At 52.4% G+C, this 13132-nt stretch overlaps 1 protein-coding gene across 1 annotated transcript in view; it reads left to right on the top strand.

The window, feature by feature from the left end:
• LOC141167219 (uncharacterized) overlaps positions 1-13132 on the top strand; it is a 109795-nt gene that overhangs the window by 60314 nt on the left and 36349 nt on the right. The window lies entirely within an intron of this gene.

Below are 13132 nucleotides of genomic sequence, written 5' to 3'. Positions count from 1 at the left end.
CACTAAATCCACCCGGAAGGCAAACCAAGCATAGGGTCAGGGAACCCAGAGACAAGGGTTTACCAACAAGAGGCCTGAGGGAGCCGGACTTAGGTGGATCCCTGGTGGGAAGGCCAGAGAGGAGGACAAGTCAGAAAGGGAGCTCAGGTCCACGCTCCAGAATCACCTGGGGGTTGGCCGAGTCCAGGACCTGGTGGACGCAGCACGGCTCGGGTGGCCACTCAAGGCCGGAGTGACCAGAACATCTGCAGTAAGTAAAAACCCTGAACTGCACAGCCCGACTCGGAGTCTTATTACCACTCTCACTGCACCACCACAACCCCCATCCTCTGCGACTGACCCCCTGAGGCTATACCCCTCCCGTTGGGGGTTATACTACTATCAAGCTGCACACACACCACCAGCCTCAGCGGACCCTGCTGCAGCGGCGGCCGTATTGACCGCACATCAACGGGTGGCGTAGTCGACACAAAAGAACATTAGCAACATCTGTAGGACTGCCACACACTGAGCTTGACACCCTGGGCACGGACCGGGTCACAGCCACTCGGAGACTACAACCCCCCCCATCTGATCCGGCTCCGGGTATCCCCCGAACAACACTGGCCCAGGGGGCGCGTCAACTTTGGCGTAGTCGGCAGGATCACGTGCCCGCAACAACCGGGTACTGCGTGCCTGAAGAAAAGTTCACCGTTACCTCAAAAAGAAGTCTCCCGCCGGTTCCGGAGGGTCCCCGCCAACGGACCCCATCACAGGTCGTTTCCCGCCGGTTGTCCGCCATTTGCATCTTTTTCCCGCCATCCATGGAGTTTCCCGCCACTGGGAGACGATTCCCGCCATTTCCAAAGATTTCCCGCCTTGGAAGAGCAGACGCCATTATGGGCGTGCCAGAGGGTGGCAGAAGGCCACCTCCCATCGTGGGCCAGGTCGAAGAATGGCGCCAAAAGCGGAAACCGCGCCCACCAACAGAGACTGTGATGCTGGAAGTGTCCATCAGCGTGAGAGAACTGCCCCTGGAACTGGCAATCACTAAGTTGCCCCGGGACCACCCTCAATGTGGGCGGAGACAGAACAAAAGAGAAAAGATGGGTGCCGCCTGGAGCAGTCTGGAGAGAGCGCACCCGGAGACAAGACGTCTGGAGAAGAGTCCAGAGAAAGCCTACCCGGAGATGGAGGGAGAGACAGGCAGCACCGACCCAGTGGTCAGGAGCCTGCTGCAAGCAACGACTCCACTAGGCTTAGTGGAGGTCCTGGCACAGCTCCCCTGAGACCGGGAGTGTGCACAGACCGCGCTGGAGGGCCTCGCACGGAGGATGGCCCGGGCGCAGCGGGAGGCGTTGACGGAGTGGAGCCGAGAGATGGCCCAGCAGACCGAGACCCGTCAGCGGAGCACGCCACCCGAGACGAGGAGACAGACCGCCTCTGAGGATGGCGCAGGAGGACTCAAGGCCGGAGACGGCGCAGAGAAGGGAGCTGAACGGACGGAGGCAGGTAAAGGGGACGTCTCTACCCCGAGCCGGGAAACCGCGTGCCTGCCCCAGCTACCCGTCGCAGAGCCTGAAATTCCCCCTGCCGTGCCCGTCGCTGCATCGTCACCGCCGCAGACTAGGCCCCAACCGGAAGCCGCGGCCGCGACCCCTGTGACGTCACGCGCATCGACCCCGAACGTGACGAAGCAGGAAATACCATCGGCCTGGTCGCAAGGCCTAGTACCCCCGGGCACCGCAATACCAACAGCGCCCCCTACCTCCGCGGAGCCCCCGGCCTGGTCGCAGGGCCGAATAACCCAGGGCGCCGCCGTTCTTACGGTGCCCTTTGCCTTTAGGGTGTCCCAAGCCTGGTCGCAAGGCCTGGTTGACCCGGGCGCCGCTACCACCACAGCGCCCATAACATCTAGAGTGCCGCACCTGGGCGAAAATCTATTTGCCCAGCACACGTGCCCGGATGGGCAGCCCTTTATATGGCCTGAGGAGTACATTCAACTGGAACTCCAGAGAGCAAGGCCCATGTGCGAGCCCCTGATTCCGGCTCCGAAGCCCGTAGAGAGGACCTCGCCCCCGCTAGAGGAGGCACAGTTTGAGTGGGACCCCACCGGAGAAGACCTCATGGGGTTCACTCAGGAGACTCGGGCGGCCGCAGCGGAGCGTGCAGAGTTCTGCCGGCAGCAGCTCGAGGACTTTGAGAGGGAGCGGAGAGAGAGGCGGGTCCGGGAACAACAAGCGCAGATAAGGAGCGCGGAGCAGAAGAGCCGGACCAGGAGGAAACCCCGTGCAGCTCATGGTCCCCATACCACCGGGACTGTGATAAAGTTCAACATGCAGCACGGATGGGGCTTCATCAGAGACCATCATACCCCCGGCGACGTTTTTGTAACGCGCAGAGACGTGGAGTCCCATCTGCCGGAGGGACACAGAGGTCGTGACCTATATGTAGGGGACGAGGTCACGTTCACCCGGCACAAGTGTGCCAAAGGACCCTACGCCCTCCATGTGCATCGTCTGACGGAGGAGGAGCTGCGGTGTGAGGAGGAGCAAGAGGACCCGGACGGGTCTGAAACAAGAACCAACCAACAAGAAAGAGCAGGAGGACGCCGTCGTTGAAGTACGGTAGAGGAAGACTGTATATAGTTACCCGTCGGGGTACAGTGAACTGTTTAAAATATAGTCCCCGTTGGGACCAGCAAGAGTGAATTGTTACCGGTGTGCCCCTATTCCTAATACCTGGCCGAGGACTGAGAGCGGCCATTCCCCCTTTGTATATAGTTGCGCTTCTTAAAGCGCCCCCTACTGGTTTTATAGAAAAGCCGAGTTTTGTTTTCAAGAAAAGACTGTCGCACTTTACCCGGTCACAAGTCGCACCGTGACCGGAGGAACCAGAAACAAGAATATTTACAAGAATGTTTTATATGAAAAAGTTTTTATTGCTGATATATATGTATAATGATTATAATGTTTTATATGTTTATGTTTATGAAAAAAAAAAAAAAAATTTGTATGTTTTGATGTTTATTCTCTTACAGCCCGAGGACGTGCTGTGGTTTACCAGGGGGGAATGTAGCACCCTGAGGATTCGGCTGCTACAGGGGTATTGCACCTCAGCCAGAGGTGTGATATTCCACTCCCGGGTAAGGATGGAGTGTGGAACTGAGCTCAGTTAGCTGCATGCACTACATACATCCCATTTCCGAGGAACAGACCAACGGTACTCCCACTTAAGAAATGTGCAGGTACAACAGTGTCTGTTCCTGGCTGGAGTGGGAGGGGGGTGGAACATCCCAGTAGTGTAGGGGCAGAAAGGGGGAGCAGTCTGGGTAATGCTAGGAGCTCATTGGGTGCTGGTCACCTGAGCTCACACATAGAGGGAGTATATAAGGTGGGAACCATCTAAGATCAGGGTCAGTCAGTCTGTCAGAGTGAGAGAGAGGAAGAGAGCAGAGGAGAAGAGCAGCTCCAAGGCCCAGAGAGGGAGAGGAGAAAGAAGGACCCAGAGGGGGAGAAAGAAGGAACTCCAAGAGCCCAAATTAGACCAGAGGGTGAAGAGTTGGCACAAGGGTACCGGATCCCAAGCTGGTGGAGGGCACTAATCCTTAGCCAGAGACCGGAGGTCGTGGGCAGAATCTGTCACGACCACCCACTAAATCCACCCGGAAGGCAAACCAAGCATAGGGTCAGGGAACCCAGAGACAAGGGTTTACCAACAAGAGGCCCGAGGGAGCCGGACTTAGGTGGATCCCTGGTGGGGAAGGCCAGAGAGGAGGACAAGTCAGAAAGGGAGCTCAGGACCACGCTCCAGAATCACCTGGGGGTTGGCCGAGTCCAGGACCTGGTGGACGCAGCACGGCTCGGGTGGCCACTCAAGGCCGGAGTGACCAGAACATCTGCAGTAAGTAAAAACCCTGAACTGCACAGCCCGACTCGGAGTCTTATTACCACTCTCACTGCACCACCACAACCCCCATCCTCTGCGACTGACCCCCTGAGGCTATACCCCTCCCGTTGGGGGTTATACTACTATCAAGCTGCACACACACCACCAGCCTCAGCGGACCCTGCTGCAGCGGCGGCCGTATTGACCGCACATCAACGGGTGGCGTAGTCGACACAAAAGAACATTAGCAACATCTGTAGGACTGCCACACACTGAGCTTGACACCCTGGGCACGGACCGGGTCACAGCCACTCGGAGACTACAACCCCCCCCATCTGATCCGGCTCCGGGTATCCCCCGAACAACACTGGCCCAGGGGGCGCGTCACTTGCATGGGGCAGTGCAGTGTCAGTGTTGGTCTTGATTAAAACACTGGAGACTTGTTTACATAGTTATTTAATTTGAAAAAAAAAGACACAGGTCCATCAAAATCAACCTTTCTTGAAAAGTTGCAGTTACACATTCTCTATCACTAGATTATTTATAACCCATAATGCCATTTGTTGTGAGAAAAACATCTAACCTTTTTTAAATGCTGATATAGTATCGGCCTCTTGCGGCATTCCACAGTCTGACAGCTCTAACTGTAAAAGAACCCTTCCCTATTTAACTGCCGGAATCACCAAAATGAGTGCCCCCGGTCCTTAGTATGGTCTTTGGACGGAATAAATCATGTACCAGTCCTTTGGGTTTACAACACATGTATGTATACTGTAGGGATTGTACTCACTCAGGTGCGATGAGAAGCAAACAGGAGTCATGTTCCTTTAAGTGTCCATAGCGGTTATCGGCTTCATAAACCGTCAAAAGCGAAATGCAAACAAATAACCTTTAGTCCAGGCAACAGCAAAAGAAAACAGTTCTTTAAGCAAAGTCTCTGTGGTCACACAGGCTGGTAAGCATCCAGCACACAGCTCAGTCTGGAGACAACACATAGGAGGCCTTCTCCCTCCAAACACAGACCATGTGCTAAACAAAAGCCTCCATCATATAGGCTGTTAAGCACACCCAGAGGTGAGGTATGTGGGTAGCTAGACCCGCCCATCTCTCTAAACTACCCGTAACTCAGCTCTCAGGTGCACCAAAATGATCCTCTTAGTGCTACATGCTCTAGAGAAACACTCCAGGTTACATCACAGAGAACAGCCATCTCTGTGACACATACCTCCCATTGACTATGCGACCATTAGCCACCTTACATACCTCCCCCTCAGCCTAAAGCCATGGGGCTTGGCACTTTCTACTACCAAACAGGCGATTCTTGATAGGGCATCGGCATTACCATGTAGCTTCCCTGCTCTATGTTCTACATCGAAGTTAAAATCCTGTAGGGCTAAAAACTAGCAGGTGACCCTGGCAATCTTCCCCTTTGTTTCCCTCATCCATGGGGCACGGTCGGATACCAATTTGAATTTTCGACCTAACAGATAGTATCGTAACGTATCCACCACCCACTTTATGGCAAAGCACTCCTTCTCTATGACAGAATATTTTTTCTCGCATGAGGACAGCTTCCTACTCAGTAGTGGACAGGGTGCTCCTCCCCATGTATCTCCTGGGAAAGGACCGCTCCTAAACCGATATCTGAGGCATCTGTCTGGAGTACAAACTCTTTCTTGAAGTCGGGTGCAACCAGAACCAGTTGCCTACACAGAGCCACTTTCATCTCTTGAAAGGCCGTCTCCACCTCTGCAGTCAACTTGGCCATGGCTGATTTTGTCCCCTTAAGGAGGTCAGTCAAGGGTGCAGCCATCATGGTGAAGTTTGGGATAAACCTCCTGTAGTATCCCACGATTCCCAGGAAGGCTCTAACTTGCTTTTTCGACAGTGGTTTCATCCAAGTTTGGATTGCCTCCACTTTACTGATCTGGGGTTTAATCTCGCCTCTACCCACTACATATCCAAGGTATTTGGCCTCTTCTTTCCCCATGGCACATTTCTTCGGGTTTATTGAAAACACTGCCTTCCTTAGAGCACTGACTGGACATTTTCCAGATGACTCTCCCAGTCTGGGCTGAAGATAACAATATCGTCCAGGTATGCCGTGGCGTATTTCTTATGGGGAGCAAGGATTCGATCCATGGCTCTCTGGAAGGTGGCAGGGGCGCCTGCAGTCCAAACAGCATCCGGACATACTGGAAGCATCCGTCTGGCAAAGAAAGCGCAGTCTTTTCCTTGGCTCCCTGTGCCGTGGAGATCTGCCAATATCCCTTTTTCAAATCCAAGGTGGTTATGTACCTTGCAGGCTCAAGTCGCTCGAACAGCTCATTGACGCGTGGCATGTAATATGCGTCAAATTTGGAGACCTCCTTCAACTTCCGATAGTTGTTGCAGAACCTTCATTCACCATCGGGCTTTGGGACCAAGACAATCGGGCTCGACCAAACGCTCTTGGATTCTTCAATGACTCTGAGTTTCAGCATACGAGCCACCTCTTTGGAAAGCACCTCTCATCGGGCCTCACGTATCCGATAGGGCTTAAAGTTCACCCACACATGTGGCTCTGTCAGAACCTCGTGTTCTATGACCCTTGTGCAGGCCGGCAATTCCGAGAACATATTCCTGTTACATAGTTTATAAGGCCGAAAAAAGACAAGCGTCCATCCAGTTCAGCCTATTTCTTGTGCACTGCAGCTATTCCGCAGCGTTGATCCAGGGGAAGGCAAAAAAAAACCATGTGGTATAGGCCAATTTACATCACTGAGGAAAAATTCACTTCCCGACTCCAATCTGGCAGTCAGATTAAATCCCTGGATCAATTAACTATCACTAAGCATAAGATGTAATTTTATTGTTCTCAAGAAAGGCGTCCAGGCCTCTCTTGAACTCAATCAGTGAGTTGGACATTACCACTTCCTCTCCCAGAGAGTTCCAGAGTCTCACGGCTAAAGAATCCCCTTCTATGCTGGTGCAGGAACCTCCTTTCCTCCAGACGCATAGTGTGCCCCCTCGTCTTTGTCACCATCCTTGGTATAAACAGGTCATGGGAGAGATCTCTGTACTGTCCCCTGATGTATTTATACATGTTTATGAGGTCTCCCCTAAGCCTTTTCTTTTCCAACGTAAATAGGCCTAATTTTGACAACCTCTCTGGGTATTCTAGTCCCTCCATTCCCTTTATTACCTTAGTCGCCCTCCTTTGTACCCTCTCTAGCTCCAATATGTCTTTCCTGAGCACCGGAGCCCAGAACTGTGCACAATATTCTAAGTGCGACCTTACCAGCGCTTTATACAGAGGAAGAACAATGTTCTCATCATATGCCCCTATTCCTCTTCTGATGCATGCCATGACTCTATTTGCCTTCGCAGCTGCTGCCTGACACTGGGCACTCCAATTTAATTTGCTGTTAACCAAGATGCCCAGGTCCTTCTCCATGTCAGATTTCCCCAACGGTTTCCCATTTAATATGTATGGGTGACTGCTGTTTTTCTTTCCCATGTGCATGACCTTACATTTATCAGCATTGAACCCCATTTGCCATTTTTTGGCCCAACTCCCCAATTTATCTAAATCCTCCTGTAGCTGTGCCCTATCCTCATCTGTATTAACTACTTTACAAAGTTTAGTATCATCTGCAAATATTGCTATTTTACTATGCAACCCTTCCACTAGATCATTAATAAATATATTAACCCCTTTCCAACCCTTGCCGTATTAGTACGCACATTTGCGTACCCCCCCGTTCAGTGAGGGCTGCTGCGCTGAGCCCTCACTGAACCGAGCACATGTCAGCTGATTCTTACAGCTGACATGTGCCCGCAACAGCCGCGGGTGGAATCGCGATCCACCTGCGGCTGTTAACATGTTAAATACCGCTGTCAATCTCCGACAGCGGCATTTAACGTGCGCTTCCGGGTTGCGCGTCATAAGCCCCGCCCACCGACGACCCCGTCACGTGATCACGGGTCGCCGATGGGCGTGCATGACAACCCAGGGTCTGCAGCAGACGCCTGTGGTTGTCATGATCTGGTCGCTATGAGCGCCACCTAATGGTCGGCGCTCATAGCACAGGACCAATTCTGCTATATGCAGGGGATCTGCTGGTCCCCAGTATGTAGCAGAGACAATCGGACAACTGCTGCTTCTAGTCTCCTATGGAGACTATTGAAGCATGCAGTAAGTGAAAAAAAAATGTTTTTAAAAATATAAAAAAAATATAAAAGTTTAAATCACCCCCCTTTCGCCCCATTCAAAATAAAATATAAAAAAAAAAACCCACATACACATATTTGGTATCGCCCTATCTATCAATATAAAAAAAGAATTAATCCGATCGGTAAACGGTGTAACGAGAAAAAAATTCTAAACGCCAGAATTACGTTTTTTGGTCGCCGCAAAATTGCAATAAAATGCAATAACGGGTTATCAAAACATCGGATCTACCCCAAAATGTTATCAATAAAAACGTCAGCCTGGCGCACAAAAAATAAGCTCTCATTTAGCCCCGGATCATGAAAAATGGAGACGCTACAGGTCTCGGAAAATGGCGCTATTTTTTTTTTAGTTTTTTTTACCAAATTTTGGAATTTTTTTTTCACCACTTAAATATAAAATAACCTATACATGTTTGGTGTCTACGAACTCGTAATGACCTGGAGAATAAGAATGGCAGGTCAGTTTTAGCATTCAGTGAATTTGGTAAAAAAAATAACTAAAAAACAACTGTGGTATTGCACTTTTTTTGCAATTTTACCACACTTGGAATTTTTTTCCCGTTTTCCCGTACACGATATGGTAAAACTATTAATGGCGTTGAAAAGTACAACTTGTCCTGCAAAAAATAAGCCCTCACACGGCCATATTGTCCAAAAAATAAAAACGCTGTGGCTCTGGGAACAAGGGGAGCAGAAAACGAAAAAGCAAAAACGACAAAACCCAAGGTTGCGAAGGGGTTAAATAATATAGGGCCCAAGACAGACCCTTGAGGCACCCCGCTAGTAACCCTGACACACCCTGAGCTTACTCCATTGATAACCACCCTCTGCTTTCTATCACTCAGCCAGCTATTTACCCACTTGCACACATTATCCCCCAGACCAAGCATTCTCATTTTATATACCAACCTTTTGTGTGGCACGGTATCAAACGCTTTGGAGAAGTCAAGGTATACAACATCCACTGACTCTCCCCGGTCCAGCTGTGAGCTCACCTCCTCGTAGAAGGCGATCAGGTTTGTTTGGCAGGATCGATCCCTCATGAATCCATGTTGATATGGAGTTAGACAGTTATTATCATTAAGATATTCTACAATAGCATCTCTAAGAAATCCTTCAAACAATTTACCCACAACAGACGTTAAGCTTACTGGTCTATAGTTCCCAGGGTCACTTTTAGACCCCTTTTTGGTACCACATTTGCTTGGCGCCAGTCTAGTGGGACAGTCCCTGTCCATAAAGAGTGCTTGAATATAAGATATGTGGCACCCCAGGGGTCTGGTTTCCACAGTAATAGCAATATTATGTCTGAGAGCAGGTGGGAGGTCTCTTGGTCAGGAATCCTATGCATGCCACACCTCCTGCCCAGTCCTGGGAGGGGAAGAACTTCCCCTATATAAAACTGGGGCTGAGGCAGGGTTAGTTAGTTAAGAAGAGGAGAAGAGGAGTCCCAGACAGAGACATAGTCTGGTCTGGAGAGGAGCAGCTATAGGAAAGAAAGATCAGGAGCTCAGTGGGAGCAGTGCTACAAGGAATCAGGGGCTGGCAGCTGTAGAGCTCGCCCTGATTGAAGAATTATCACCGGACCCGGAGTCCGAGGCTGTGGGGACGAATCCTTACCCAGCAGCAGAAACCGACCGGCAGGGGATTTCAGGTCCTTTGGCCAAGAAACCCGAAGGCACGGTCACACACGTGGGACCAGCACCGCCGTCGTGGAGCGGAAGCTACCAGAAGGCCCCGAGTCACCGGCCATACGGGTGAGCACCACACGGTACACTCAGGGACGTGGGCTACTTTTACCCGCCTCTAGCAAGGTAGCCAGAAGAGTACAATTAGTTGGGGAGGCCTACAATTCCGCCTGGCCAGGGGAAATCCCATCTGCTCAAAGACTGACCAGGCCCCGATCGCTAGCCAGTACTCCGGGAGGGTCTATCTTTATCACCAGTAAAGACCCTGAACTACACCGCATCGTCTCTGAGTGGTTCCTGCTACCCCCATCATCCACGTCGGCTGCCCTGAGGCCATACCCCTCCCGTTGGGGGTTATACCATCTACGCTGCACAATCGTACCACCGGCCTCAGCGGTCTGCCCTGCAGCGGCGGCCTCATAGCCGCATTCAACGGGTGGCGTAGTCGAACACCGTACCATCTACTGCTAAACTCTGCCACTCAGCTTGACTCCCTGGGCACGGACCGGGTCACCGCCACGAGACTACTACCCCTATCGGATCCGGCTCCGGGTAGGCTCCCGCGTGCGCAACGCTGCGCGACTCAGGCCCAGGGGCGCGTCAACTTTGGCGTAGTCGGCAGGATCTCGTGCCCGCAACCACCGGGTACTGCGTGCCTGAAAAAGACTGTTCAAACTTACCAGTGGTGAAGATTCCCGCCATCCGTGGAGGTTTCCCGCCATCCGGCGCCATCTTCTACCTTCTTCCCGCCATCCGCGAAGTTTTCCCGCCATCCGGCGCCATCTTCTGCCTTCTTCCCGCCATCCGTGGAGTTTTCCCGCCGTTGGACGCCATCTTGAAGACGCCGCGCGGGAAGAAGAGGGGCGTGGACTCTGAAAGCGCGCGAGAACTGAAGCCCCGCCTCACGTCCGGACGTTGCGTAAGGTCCTGGAAGGAGCCCAGCAGACGCCGACGTCACAGGAGCGCGACGGAAGGTCCTCGACCCTGACGATCCACTGCGGAGCCGCGGCCTACGGAAGAGGATCATCGCAAGGTAGGCCACGGTCCACTAGGGAGGAGGAGGATGTCGGATACAGAGGAGAGCTTCACTGCCACAGCCAACGCCAGCGCCACCGCTGCTGCGGTCATGCCTTTCACCATGCCCTATATCCCGGGGGCAGCCTGGCTACCCCAGTACTCAGGAGAGTCACATACCCTGAGTGACTTTAGAGAAAAGCTGGATAGCCTCTTCCAGGTGTACCCCCTCACAGAAGAGCAAAAAGTGGGCATCCTGGTGGCCCAACTAACCGGGGCAGCCCAAAGGGAGGTAAAGTCCTGGCCACCTGGGAGGAGGACTGTCGCAGGGATATTAACCCGGCTGAGGGACACCTTTGATACCCGCACCTCAGCCGAGATTAAGCTTAGATTCTACGGGTGCAAACAGCGAGCACATGAGAATATAAGGGACTATGCACTAAACCTACAAGAGGCCCTGAGAGCCATTAAGCAGACCGACCCTGACGGCGTGGGAAACGAGGACAGGCTGTTGACTGAACAATTTATAGAGGGACTATATTGCAATGCCCACCGAACCCAGTTGCGGGCAATGGCCTTACAGGATCCTCATCTGGACTTTGCACAGTTCAAGGACAGAGCCATCCAGGTGCTCCGAGAACCGGCACCGGGTGGCGTTGTGACCCACAGGCGCCCTACTACCGCTTACCACCAGGAGGCGGTGCCCTTGTCGGCAGGGCCTGTGGGAGCTGACGCGCAGGCTTTGAACAATGACCCGGCTCCAGACCTGCACCATCAGGTCCAAGAGCTAGCTAAAAGCGTTGCTGCGCTAACCCGAACTGTGCAGTCTTTACAGGTTTCTGCTCCAGGGAAGATCCAGCTGGCGTCCGGACCGGAGGATATCCCGTGGCGACGACCAAGGAGGACCCCACCGGCCAGAGGAAGACCCAGCGACCGATACAATGAGGACGGACAACCCATCTGCCGCCGCTGCAATCAACCCGGACATATGGCAAGGTACTGTCCTTTAAACTGGCACAACCTGGGGTAGAGGGCCAACCCCCAGGAATAAGATCACCAGGCCCATCGAACTGGCGTGACAAATACGTGGGAGGACGTCCAGTCTTGCCTGTGGTACTGGATGGCATTCCCATGAGTGCCCTACTTGACACCGGGTCACAGGTCACTACCATCCCGTACGTGCTCTTCAAGCAGTACTGGAATGACTCGGATATAACCCGCTACCCTGACGACGACTTGAGTATCATTGCCAGCAATGGTCAGCCCGTGCCACAGATCGGATTTAAAGAGATGACCATTAAAATCGGTAGAGTCGAACTGGCAGTACAGGGACTGATCATTGTAGACATTGACAAGCGCGAGAGTCACCCAAAGATAACTCTGGGAACTAATGTGATTGAAAATTGTCTTGCAGAGGTGATTTTCATTTTACAGCAGGTTGCCAAGAACGCCAGCTCCAGCCAGCAGCGAGTGCTCCAAAAAGAGATCCGGGCACTGATGCGACGGCAACAGGTGGAACTCTCCGGTGGTGAGATTGGCAGCGTGCGAATGTGTGACCCGTTCCCTATTGCCATGCCCCCAAAAAGTGAAATGATGATTTGGTGCCGGGCAGCTATTGGTCTGAGGGGTAGAGATTACCAGGCAATGGTGGAGCCAGTCTACTCAGACAGTAGGCCCACCATTTTGACAGCACGGGGGGTGGTTGATGTACGCCATGGGAGGGTGCCCGTTCGCATAATAAATATCGGGAAGAGGGAAGTGTACCTGCCCCGGTATGCCACGCTAGCCAAATTGTATACCATCGACCAAAATTCAGTACAGTCCGTGGAACCCTTGCCTCTATCTCATCCAGAGGAAGGTAACGGCTCTAAGCAACAAATGGAGGACTGGTGTCAGCAACTACATTTGGGTACTGACTCCACTCCCTCACACCAGAAACAGGGAGTCTATCGGGTAGTTCAAGAGTACGAGAGAGTGTTTAGTAAACACCCGTTAGACTTCGGGCGAGTAAAGGGGGTAGACCACCACATCCCCACGGGAGACCATCCTCCCATAAAGGAGAGATACCGACCCGTACCCCCTGCACACTACCAACACGCCAAGGGGATGCTTAGAGACATGAAGGAGGCTGGAGTAATCAGGGATAGTTGTAGCCCCTGGGCAGCTCCACTAGTCTTGGTTAAAAAGAAAGACAACACCATGAGAATGTGTGTAGATTACCGGAAAATCAACCGTATCACACACAAAGATGCGTACCCCTTACCAAGGATAGAGGAGTCTTTGGCTGCTTTAAAATCTGCTAATTTCTTCTCTACTTTGGATCTCACTAGCGGGTACTGGCAGGTTCC

Source organism: Phyllobates terribilis, unplaced genomic scaffold (assembly GCF_046119375.1).
Source record: "Phyllobates terribilis strain yellow unplaced genomic scaffold, ASM4611937v1 Scaffold_11__3_contigs__length_659146591, whole genome shotgun sequence".
NCBI lineage: Eukaryota > Metazoa > Chordata > Amphibia > Anura > Dendrobatidae > Phyllobates > Phyllobates terribilis.
The sequence above is the reverse complement of the archived record's forward strand: the minus strand, read 5'-3'. Positions and strand labels throughout refer to the sequence as shown.